Source organism: Triticum dicoccoides, chromosome 3A (assembly GCF_002162155.2).
Source record: "Triticum dicoccoides isolate Atlit2015 ecotype Zavitan chromosome 3A, WEW_v2.0, whole genome shotgun sequence".
In the NCBI taxonomy this organism is placed as follows: domain Eukaryota; kingdom Viridiplantae; phylum Streptophyta; class Magnoliopsida; order Poales; family Poaceae; genus Triticum; species Triticum dicoccoides.
The window spans coordinates 475,865,021-475,878,112 of record NC_041384.1 but is presented as its reverse complement, the minus strand read 5'-3'; the positions used below and the strand labels follow the sequence as shown (position 1 = coordinate 475,878,112).

The window sequence follows — 13,092 nt, the reverse complement described above, 5'->3', positions numbered from 1 at the left end:
TCACCGTGCCCTCCCCGTGGAATCGACACGCCCGAATTCCAGATTTGGCCTTGGCAGAGCACGTCCCCTCCTGCCCCTCCTACAGCTGTCCATTGCGCCGCCCACTACCCATACACAGCACAAATACCCACAGCTCCCAACTTCGTCGGGCCCGAATGCTTAAAGCACATAGTCCGAATTACGAAGCCATACTAGCAACAGTTAAGCAGGCTAAGTGTTAGAGTCTACGTACCTCCTCTCTCTTCACGGGTGAGCAGTACAGCTCGCGTTCGTCCAACTTAGCCAACACATGCGCTCGATCGACCTCTCCACTGTTTGTCCGGATTACCTGCAAGCAAACAACTCCCTCCTTTCTCCTTCACGCTGCCAGCGCTAAAGACTAGGAGATAAGCCAAGCTAGCAGCTACTCTTCCGGCCGTCTCCACTCCACTCTGCGCTTCTTCTTCCATGACAATGGGTTCCTCCGTAGGCATCCGCTTCCGCAGCCTTGTCCTGCTCCTCGTCGCGTACCTCGGCGGCATGCGCGCTCGGGAGGCGCCGCTGCCGCTGCCGTCTGCCAGGAGCGCGGGGGTTAACAACAGGCGGGCGCCGGAACACCACGGGCTGTCGCTGGACTTCTACGGCAAGACGTGCCCCGCGGTCGACCACATCGTCGCCAACGTCACCGCCGAGCGGTTTCGCGACCACCCGGCCACCGGGCCCGCCGTGCTCCGCCTCTTCCACCACGACTGCTTCGTGGAAGTGCGTAAGCAAAGCTCCAATGCAGTACTACATCGCATTTGCATACACATTGCGCAATTCCTTCACACAAGTATCACAGGGCTGCGACGCGTCCATACTGATTGCGCCGTCAGGCAAGGCGACAGGGGAGAAGGTGGAGAGGGACATGGAGGAGAACAGGAACCTGCCGCAGTACGGGTTCGACACGGTGGAGATGGCCAAGGCCGCCGTGGAGAGCAAGTGCCCCGGCGTCGTCAGCTGCGCCGACATCCTCGCCCTCGCCGCCCGAGACGCCGTGCAGCTGGTACGTACGAGTGCTAAACCCCCTCCCGCCACCATCATCATCTTCTTCCTCGGAAAAGGTGTTTCCGTTGACGCGAAAATCCACAAGCAACTGTGCAAGGACAGTAGGTTTACACTGGGACAGTAAAAAGGGCCGCGATCGCGTGCCCGCCATGGCAAAACTGCCAACCGTCGCATGCAGGGACCATGGCGAGGCGACCTGCTCTGCAAGTGGGTAAAGGCGCGCCCGGCCGCCGTGCCCGCGCCGGTGGGCGGCATGTGACGCGCGCGAGCGTCCTCAGGAGCAGGGCGCGTCACAAAACTTAGCTTTAGCTTAGCCAATTTTGCATTACGGTTATCCTGTCACGTACGTACGGGCCGCACGGTAAAATAAAAGGCTGAGCTAATTGTTGTGGTAGGTTTTTTGGTCAGTGGCTGACACGGCTTGCGCACGGAAATCACCGCGTAGATTGTTTTGTGCGATCTAGTAGCTAGGTAGATAGTAAAACGGCTTGCTTGGAGATTCGGCACTCTCTTGGATGTTACTGTCACAGGACACCAAGCAGATTTGATGCAACGCGATTTAGGTGCACATGGATGTTTTCTGACGCCTGTTGCCTTAGTTTGTCCGGCACCGTACACTGTAGACGCCTTCTCTGCGCGAGTCAAGTGTCGTCTTCTTGCTCCATGCTTCTTATCTTTTTTTCTCTCTACCACAAGTCAAGCGTCCTGGCTGGCTCTTTGCATTATCAGTGTTGCTATACACACGACACTGGTTAGCCGATTTGCGCACGATCGCACTGATCCGGCCGTGCATGCGTTGGACAAAGTGGAGGCCAGCGGTTAGATCACGCATCGTCCAACGTTCGGCTGCTATGTATCGGCTGCATAGTAATTTCGTTGCATTATTGTGTAGCACGGGCGGCCACTCTTCCTTCGCATGCGGGGTGCATCTTTCTGGACCACTCTTGCCTAGGTAGGGCATAAACCCACAAAAAAGTTAGTAGTAAACCATACGAGGCACGCATCAGCTCGACATCATTTCCGAGAGTAATGTATTCTCAAGCAACAATTTATATATTGGCAGACCAGCTTATATAAATTTCAAGACAAGAGAAGAGGCTCTTTAGGGGAAGAGAGCTCACTTTATTGAATCAAAATTATAGAGTTTTGCGGGAAAAAGAAACGTATTCCCTATATCTGGTTTTGTAAGACCAATGCCGGTTTTTAGCTCTTCATTCTGACTAAGAAAATCACCGCAAAACTTGTAAAAAGAAAGTGTATGTTCAGAAACATCATTCTACAACGAATCAATTGGTATATTCTTTTGGCATACGACACATGTTTCAATTTGTAGGTATATTTTTTTCGCATATATATGAGACGTGTCTATACGTAGTAGCGAGTTTTTCAATTTGTAGTGCTCCACATGATTGTTGTCCGGTGGCCGAGGCTTGTTTTTGTAGCAAGGCTGGGAGTTGCTTCTTCTTTTAGAAGGGGCATGGAGTTGCAAGGGGTGCTCCTATTCGGTGTAGTGCGCGCCAGAAAACGGGCGAACGCGCACCCTCCGCCCCCACGCGCCCTTTTGGGCCGGCCAATTCATGGCTGTGACGCCCCCTATTTTCTTATTTGTTTTTATGTTGCTTTATTTATTTAACAAAAATCATGAAATGTGCCTGAATTAAAAAATGTTGATGACTATAAAAAATCTTAAAGAAATCATAAAATGGTCACGGATTAAAACATGCACGTGATTTTGACAATAATGTTCACGAGTTTGAAACAAATGTTCAGGAAATCACAAAATGTTCATGATTTTAAAAAACACATATTCAAAAACTGTTCATTAATTTGAACAATAGCTCACGAATAAAAATATAATAAAAATCATTGGTTAAAGACATGTTCATGAATTGAAAAATGTTCATGCATTAAAATAAAATGTTCGTCAAAAACAAAAACATAGTCACGAATTTCAAAAAAAAAATTCAAACTGTTTGCGATTTGCAAAAAAGTTCATATATTTAAAAAAACTCAATATTTAAAAAATGTTCGTGAATTTATAAAAAAATGTTCACGAATATAGGAAATTCGAAAAACAAAGGTAAACAAATAAAAATAAAATAAATAAAGAAAAGGAAAACCGGTTCAGGGAAATCCAGAATGGGCCGGTCCAAACAGAGGATCGGGCGCTCGAGTGGGTACACGCGACCTATGCGCCAAATAGGAGAAGGCGTTGCTAGGCCAGGTGAAAAACCAGCAACCTTTTAGCCGGCCAGAAAGCCGGGTGTGAATTTAGCTTGGATAAAAAAAGCCCATTACCTGGGTCGGGCCTATCAAAAGTCCATGCTCCCCTAAAAAAAAATCAAAAGTCCATGCTACATGGGCTGAAGCAACAAAGCTCACGAGGGCTTGTTGTTTTTGTTTCTCTCAAAAAGAAACCAAAAGGAGACCTTACAGAAAAAAAAGGAGATGATTTATCTTTCTTTTTTTGAGTAACAGGAGATGATTTTTCATGTCTAGTACTGTAACCTACTACTCCTACTCGGTAAACATGTCTCACAAAAGAAATTTACGAAGGGTGGTAATTTTGTGCAGGCAGGTGGGCCCTACTACGAGGTGAAGAACGGGAGAAAAGACAGCAAGGTATCCCTGGCCGGCAAGGTGCGCGGCAGCCTGCCCCACGCCAACTCCACCGTGGACGAGCTCCTCCGCGTGTTCGCAGCCAAGGGCCTGGGCGCCGCCGACCTGGTGGCGCTGTCCGGCGCGCACACCATCGGCTTCGCGCACTGCGCCCATTTCCTGGGCCGCCTCTACGACTTCCGCGGCACGCGGCGGCCGGACCCGTTCATGGACGCGCGGCTGGTGAAGGCGCTGCGCATGACGTGCCCCTACACCGGCGGCAGCGCCCGCGCGGTGGTGCCGTTCGACGTGAGCACGCCGTTCCAGTTCGACCACGCCTACTACGCCAACCTGCAGGCCAGGCTGGGCGTCCTGGGCTCCGAACGACCAGGCGCTGATCCTGGACGCGCGCACCAGGCCGCTCGTGCAGGACCTGGGCGCCGACAAGGCCCGCTTCTTCCGGGCCTTCGTCGCCAGCATGGACAGGATGGGCTCCATCCGGGTCAAGAAGGGCAAGAAGGGGGAGGTCAGGAAAATCTGTAGCCAGCACTTGTACTAGTAGATGGTCGATGGTTATGCTACCAGAGATGATAAGCTGGTCTCTTCTGTTCCTCTTTTATTGTGTGTGCCACCGTAACCGTAGAGAAGTTGTGCTAGCTAGTGCAGGAAATATGTGCAGGTGTGTCTTGTTTTGTTTCCCTCCCTGTGCATCATTGGTAGGATTGGATTGGATTGCAGAAGGAGACGTCTTACGGTGAAATGATCTGAACATCTGTTTTCGCAGACATTCTTAACGATATGGCATCAGTCTGTTCTGGACTCAAAGAAGAAAAATACTTCAGGCCTATTAGTTTGATCCATTTGATTGCAAAGCTCATCGCCAAGGTTCTATCTATAAGGCTGCCCTCCGTTATGAACATGTCATCTCGCCAGCGCACACGGATTTCCAGAAGGGAAAATGCAAAAGCTCGACATCGCCAAGGCTTTTGACACGAGGTAATATTACCGGTAATCATAGAACTTGCGTTGCATGTTCAATTTGATGCTAAAACTTAGAAAATACGATTTTATGATCACCTAACTTGACTCAAGCGTGCAGATACGGTCACAGTACGCGTATACAAACATATCAATGTGTATGACCCCACTTGTCAGTCACTAACGGCGCTAGGCGCAATGTATTTTTACACAGAACACCCTGAATTTTTTTATTTGCGGAAGAAGTGAACCGCAACAATGTATTTTTACAGAAAATACCCTAGCCTTTGTATTTACAGAAAACAGGACCACAATAGTGCACATATATGCGAACATTAACCACAAAAATCGCATGCCAGGACTCAAATAGACGACCAACTATATTTTAACCCGAGAATGTACTCCCTCCATTTCTTTTTAGTCTGCATATAAGATTTGGTCAAAGTCAAACTTTGTTAACTTTGACTAAGTTTATAGAAAAAAAAATATTAATATTCATAATATGAAATCAATATTGTAAGATGCATCATGAAATTAATTTTCACACCATATAGATTTAGTATTGTAGATGTCGATTTTTTTTCTATAAAATTGGTCAAACTTTACAAACTTTGACTTTGATAAAATCTTATATGCAGACTAAAAAGAAAGGAAGGAGTAAATGCAAAAAATTAACGCCAAAAAGAATCTACCAGGACATGAACCAGCAACCAGCTGCTTAAATCAACACAATCTAGCCACTACAACAAGTTACATCTTGATGTCTAAAATGGATCAGGAACTTATATATATATTAAACGAGGACGCATGTGGAGCTTAAAATAGGCTATGGAGACTATGGCCCATTTTATCTGCGGTATTTAAAAAAAGTATAAACATGCGTACTATATAAATGTGCGTATTTTTCTCGCAGGCGAAACGGATTAGGTTAAAATTACCGATAAGAAGCCAAGGGGGGGAGAGGATGATATGTTTAACACAGCCATCTCGGACCTACAGCTTATCGAGCTACCGCTTCTAGATAGAACCTTTACCTGGTCCAACAATCGCCAAACCCCAACTCTAGAACGCCTTGACAGAGCCTTCTTTAAGCTTGCTTGGGAAGACAGCTTCCCAAACTCAACTTTGTCCTCCCTCACACGTTTCTCTTCCGACCATGTTCCTCTCGTCGTCAACATCTCTTCACTTATCCCTCGATCCCGTGTATTCCGTTTTGAATCTTTCTGGGCCCTTTACCCGGCATGCAAGCGTATCATTTCTCACGCTTGGCCCACCAACCAACGTCATACTCCTTCAGACCTAGCCCTTGCCACTGCCATTAAACGTACCAGAGCGGACCTCAAAAATTGGTCTAAAACTCTAAGGCCTATTCACCAGCGAGAAATTGACTGCAAGCTTATCATTGATAGGATTGATAGGCTTGAAGAAAAACGCTTCCTCTCTCGACCCGAGTCCTCTCTCAGGCTGGTAGTCATAACCTCCCTTCAACGTGCCATCCGTCAAAAGGTCCTCTTCTGGAAGCAAAGGGGGAAAGTAAAGGCCATCATCGATGGGGACGAAAACTCGAAATACTTTCACGTCTCTGCCTCCCAAAGGTTCCGCAAAAACAACATCGCTGTTCTGGAGGACAATGGGGTCGAATTCTCTGCCCATGACACCAAAGCCGCCATTCTCCATAATTTCTTCCACCAACTGCTCGGCACTCCAAAAACCTCGACTTGGCTTTTCACCCTCCAAGACCTCTACCCGACGCATGTCCCCCAACTTCACCACTTGGACTCCCCTTTCTCATCTCAAGAAATCCAAGATGCCTTCCTACAAATGAATATTAATGCTAGTCCTGGTCCTGACGGACTCGGGCCAGGTTTCTACCAGAAGTTTTGGCACAACATTGAACATATGATCCTCCCCTTCTTCGACAACTTCGCAAACCTCTGTGTGGATGTCGAACGCTTCAACAGGGCTCACATGATTCTCCTCCCAAAAAAAGACTCCGCCAGATCCCCTAATGACTTCCGCCCTATTTCCCTGCAAAATTGCCCCCCAAAGTCAATCGCTAAGGTTATTACCAACCGGATAAAACCCCTTATCCCTCTTCTGGTCCATGGTGACCAAACCGGCTTCATCTCCAATAGATGTATTGCTGAGAACTTCATCTACGCTGCAGACATCCTCAGCGCTTGCCACATCCGGAAGGCGCCCACTATGGTTTTCAAACTTGATTTCCGTAAAGCCTTCGACTCTATTTCTTGGGAATCACTCCTTCTCATTCTCCTCTCTAGAGGTTTCCCGACTACCACCGTTACCTGGATCCGAACTTTGCTTGTCTCTAGTAAGACGGCAGTGATGCTCAATGGGACGCCGGGCCATTGGATCAACTGTAAGAATGGTCTGCGTCAGGGTGACCCGCTATCATCATACCTCTTCATCATTGTAGCAGACCTGCTTCAGCGTTTAATCATTCAGGCCTTCTCGCCCGACCATCTATGCCACCCGATCTACAATGGCAGACCACCGACTATGCTCCAGTATGCTGACGACACCCTAATCATTGCCCGCGCCTCTAGCCATGCTGCGACCACGCTTAAAGACATCCTTGACAAGTTCGCCCTCGCTACCGGCCTCTCTATTAACTTTCACAAGACTACTTTTGTGCCCCTCAACACGGACCACACAACCAGCCTTAACATCGCCCAAACTTTCGGCTGTGACCTATCCTCCTTCCCCCAGATCTATCTAGGTCTCCCACTCTCTCACATTAGACTCCCGTCATCGGCCTTTGAACCCATCATTCAGCGCTTTCTAAAATACCTCTGCGGGTGGTCAGCCAAACTTCTCTCCCGCGGATCCAGACTAACCCTCATCTCCTCCACCCTAGACGCCCTTGCCACTCACTTTATGTCTGTCTTTAGGTTGCCCAAGAAGACTATCAAAAGACTAGACTCCATCCGTAGATCCTTCTTTTGGGCCGCGGATGAAAATTGCTCCGGGGCAAAATGCCTTATCGCTTGGAAAAACGTTTGCACCCCCAAGAAGGCTGGCGGGCTTGGTATAAAAAATTTGGCTCTCCAAAACAACTGCCTTCTCATGAAATTCGCCTTCAAACTTCTTCAAAAACCTGACCTACCTTGGGTCAACTAGTTCTTTCAACACTACTCTCTCGACTTCACATCTAGGCCACCAAACCCCCCTACCTCTGGAAAATCGTTAACCAACAACTATACCACCTTCATAAAATTTCTTTCGTCCTTACTAACAATGGCACTTCCACTTTCTTCTGGCTCGACACTTGGCTCTTGCCGACTCCGCTTGCAGAAAAATACCCCCACCTTTTCTCTCACTCCACCGCTCCCTCTGTCCTGGTATCTCATGTCATGCATAATGGTTTACTCGCTACTCTGCGGAACCGCCTAACCAATGTGGCTTCTGCCGAGCTTGCGTCTGTTTTGTCTTTGTTGCAGGATGTTACCACAAGCAATGCGCCCGACGACAGGTTCCTCATCCACGGCTCCTCGTTCACCTCGAGGTGCGCCTACTCTTTGCTCTCCTCCGACCATGAGCTTGACCTCAACGCTGGGCACATTTGGGGATCCAAGGCACCAATCAAGGTGAGGATCTTCGGCTGGCTCCTCTGCCGTGACAGGCTAAGCACGATGGTGAACTTACATCGCAAGACCATTACCTCGGGATCGTCTTGCCCTCGATGTGACTTGTCTTCTGAGGATGCGGCGCACCTCGCTATACTCTGCCCATGCACGGGCCAGGTCTGGTCCATACTGGGACTCCAGGCCCCTAACCGCATCGACCTCATCTGGGATACTCCTACTCCGCTAGGCCACGACATCAACATTTGGCACACTGTCGCCCTTGCCGTCCTCTGGAAGCTCTAGGATTCCAAAAACGCTCGTGTGTTCCGTAACGAGATACACTCCCCCCTAGATACTATTCGGAACATTATCTCCGATTTCACGCTTTGGTCCTTCAGATTTAAGGACCATGTTAGTAGGGAGGCTGCCCTGTCTTGGTGCCTGCACCTCTCCTCTCGCTGTAATCTATAATATATTCTGTAATTTGCCCTCGGGCACCTTTGAATAATATATTCAGGTGGGGATCCTCTCCCCCCCGGTGATTGTTCAAAAAAAATAAAAAAATGTGCGTATTGCATATTTGGTTTTCAAAAATATTATTTAATTATACAAACATTTCAATAATTATATATACGCACATTTTGTATAGTTGTATAATTAAAAATATTAATAATTTAAAATTTAAACTGTTAAACGCATATTCAGTCGTGGCTAATATTTAAGTTATATAACTTTTTTGAATATAAGTCATGAATAAAAATTTTAGACAAGTGAATAGTCATAAATATTTAGTAAATTTTTGTGTTCACCATTTTTTATAATTTAAATATGAACCTCAAGTGTATATTTTTTGGATTTATTAAAAATATTTATCTAATAAACATTACCAATGTCCATATTAACTAAATATAAGCCGCAAGCGTATATGTTTTTATCTACCAATCATTATTTGTATATATAATATTTTTAACGCACAAATATGTGAACGTACCTTTATTACTTACAAATTATCTTTAAAAAAATAGTGCGCGCAAAATGGGCCGTAGTATCCGCAGCTCAATTAAGCTCCACATGAGTCCCCGTCAAGTACATATATGCTGATTATCCATATTAGACAAAATACATATATGTACAATACCGTTGTCCTTCTTTTCTTTAAAAACTAATTTGAGGGTGTTTTGTGCAAAAGATACATCGTTCTGGTTGATTGTTTCAGAAAAAAAATTATTTTCAGAGTGTTCTGTTTATGTACATCAAGCCAGTGCCATCAGTCACTGACAAGTGGGACCATACACATGGATACGCCCGCATATGTGTAGTGTGACCGTATCTGCACGCTTAAATTAAGTTATGTGACCACAAAACCGTATTTTTAAAGTTCTAGCACCAAACTGAACGTGTGACGCAAGTTCAATGACTTCCATGATATTACCTCTTTTGATACAGTATCATGGCCCTTCCTTCTGCAAACTCTACGGCACCTCAGCTTTGGGCACCGCTTGCGTCCTCATCAATAGCAACCCTGGGCCACAAATGGACCACGCGTGTGGACTTCGCGAGGGCGACCCCATCTCCCCGCTACTCTTTGCCATCGTCATCGACATGGTCAAACTCACTGCTAGAGCACGCGGGGCGCGTCGGCATGCTTCAACGGCTCACCACTCGACATGCCGCGTCCAACATCTCCCTGTTCGCCGACGACGTGTTCCTCTTCTGCCACCCAACCAACTCCGAGCTAGCCACGATCCGTGCGCTGCTCCGGGTATTCGGCGACGCCTCCGGACTCCACACCAACTTTTTAAAGTGCTCCGGCACCCCCATCTGTTGCGGCGATGAGGTGACCACCGCCATCAGCTCCACGCTCGCGTGCACTATCACTACTTTCCCCATCGTCTACCTGGGCCTCCCCCTCTCCATACCCAAGACCCTCCTTGGCGTTGCTACCACTGGTGGACAAGCTCACGAGGAAACTTGCAACCTAGAAGGCGGCGTTGCTATCTTGCGGTGAGCAGCTTGTTCTTGTGTGCCACGTGCTCACTACCATGCCCGTCCACATCCTCATGGCAATTGCCATCAGCCCGGAGATCCTCAAGAAAGTCACGCGTGTCATCCGCGACTTCTTTTGGTATGGACGACGAGATGCCAGCTCGGGCTGTTGCCTGGTCAGTTGGCGCCGCGTCTGCCGCCCTTTGGAGTTTGGCGGCCTCGGCGTGCGTGATCTACACCTCAACGGCATCTCGCTGCGATGCCGCTGGCTATGGCTCCAAGCCACGGACCACTCGCGCCCATGGCATCACCTACAGCTCCCCCATGACGATGAGGCGTCTCGCTTCTTCCGCGCCTCCGCCTCCTAGAACCTGTTGGAAATATGCCCTAGAGGCAATAATAAAGTGGTTATTATTATATGTCCTTGTTCATGATAATCATTTATTATCCATGCTATAATTGTATTGACCAGAAACTCAAATGCATGTGTGGATACATAGACAACAACATGTCCCTAGTGAGCCTCTACCGGACTAGCTCGTTGATCAAAGCTGGTTGTGGTTTCCTAGCCATAGACATGAGTTGTCATTTGATAACGGGATCACATCATTAGGAGAATGGTGTGATAGATAAGACCCAAACTATGAATGTAGCATATGATCGTATCAAGTTTATTGCTATCATTTTCTGCATGTCAAGCATATGTTCCTGTGACCATGAGATCATGCAACTCATTGACACCGAAGGAGTACCTTCTGTGTACCAAACATCGCAACGTAATTGGGTGACTATAAAGGTGCTCTATAGGTATCTCCGACGGTGTTTGTTGAGTTGGCACAGATCAAGACTGGGATTTGTCACTCCGTATGACGAGAGGTATTAAAGGGCCCACTCGGTAATACAACATCACAGTAAGCTTGCAAGCAATGTGACTAAAGAGTTAGCCACGAGATCTTGTATTATAGAACGAGTAAAGAGACTTGCCGGTAACAAGATTGAACTAGGTATGGATATACCGATGATCGAATCTCAGATAAGTAACATACCGATAGACAAAGGGATCTGAATCCTTGACATCAAGGTTCAACTGATAAGATCTTCGTAGAATATGTGGGAACCAATATGGACATCCAGGTCCCGCTATTAGTTATTGACCGTAGAGGTGTCTCGGTCATGTATGCATAGTTCTTGAACCCACTGGGTCCACACACTTAACATTTGGTGATGATATAGGTATAGTTGAGTTGTTTTGGTGGTAATCAAAGGTTGTTTGGAGTCCTAGATGAAATAATGGACATGATGAGGAACTCCGGAATGGTCTGGAGGTGAAGATCGATATATAGGACGAAGGAAATCTAAGTCCGGAAGTGTTCCGGGGTTACCGGGTTATGACCAGGAGAACCGAAAGGGGTTTCAGGCCCCCCGACAAGTGTTAGGGGGCCTCATGGGCCAAGGGAGGGAGGCACACCATCCCACTAAGGGGTTGTGCGCCCCCTCACCTCAACTCACGATCACTAGAGGGTTGGTGCGCCCCCTCACCTCAACTCACGATCACTAGAGGGTTGGTGCGCCCCCTAGGGCTGCCTTCCCCTTGCTTTGGGGGCAAGGCACCTAGGAAACCCTAGGGAACCTCCTCTTCCCCCTTCCCCCTATATATAGAGAGGTAGAGGGAGGGCAGTCGGACCCATCTATGGCATGGCGCTGCCCTCCCTCTCCCTCATAGCCCTCTTCCTCTCCGTAGTGCTTAGCGAAGCTCTGCTGAGATTCGACCACCACCACCGCCACCATGCCAGCGTGTTGCCGAGGACTCGAGCTACGCGTCTGTTCGGCACTTGGACCAGGAGTTCGCAGGACGGATCGTGATTGGATCGCGAAGACGTTCGACTACATCAACCGCGTTTCTTAACGCTTCCGCTTAGCGATCTAAAAGGGTATGTAGACGCAATATATCCTCTCGTAGATGTTCATCTCCTAGATTGATCTTGGTGAGCGTAGAAATTGTTTGGTTTCCCATGCAACGTTCTCCAACAGTGGCATCATGAGCTAGGTCTATGTGTAGATGACATCACGAGTAGAACACAAAGGAGTTTGTGGGCGTTGATATTCAGATTGCTTCCTTCCTTGGTATTTTCTTGATTCATCGGTATTGTGGGATGAAGCAGCCTGGACCAACTTTACATGTCCATGTACATGGGACCGGTTACACCGACTGACATGTGACTTTGTTGCATAAAGATGGATGGTGGGTGTCTGTCTTTCCCACCTTAGTTGAATCGGATTCGACAAAGGCGGTCCTTGTAGAAGGTTAAATAGCAACTTGCATATCACCGTTGTGGCCTTGCGTAGGTAAGGATCGTTGTTTCTAGATACCCATAGCAGCCACATAAAATGTGCAACAACAATTAGAGGACGTCTAACTTGTTTTTGCAGGGTATGTTGTGATATGATATGGCCAAAGACATGATGAGATATATTTGATGTATGAGATGATCATGTTTTGTAATAGTTTATCACGACTTGCATGTCGATGAATATGGCAACCGGCAGGAGCCATAGGGTTGTCTTTAATTATTGTATGACTTGCGTGTCAATCATTAATCGCTATGTAATGCTTTACTTTATCGCTAAGAGGTAGTGATACGTCTCCAACGTATCTATAATTTTTTATTGTTCCATGCTATATTATATCCCATTTTAAACATTATTGGGCTTTATTATACACTTTTATATCATTTTTGGGACTAACCTATTAATCGGAGACCCAGCCCAGAATTGCTGTTTTTTTTGCCTATTTTAGGGTTTCGCAAAAAAAAGAATATCAAACAGAGTCCAAATGGAATGAAACCTTCGGGAACGTGATTTTCAGAACGAACATGATCCAGGAGATTTGGAACCTATGTCAAGCAACCAACAGGGA

General features: G+C 47.2%; 1 pseudogene; it reads left to right on the top strand.

Moving 5' to 3' along the window:
• The first annotated feature begins 237 nt into the window (after window positions 1-237).
• LOC119271643 lies at window positions 238-4,418 on the top strand (annotated as a pseudogene).
• The last annotated feature ends 8,674 nt before the right edge of the window (window positions 4,419-13,092 follow it).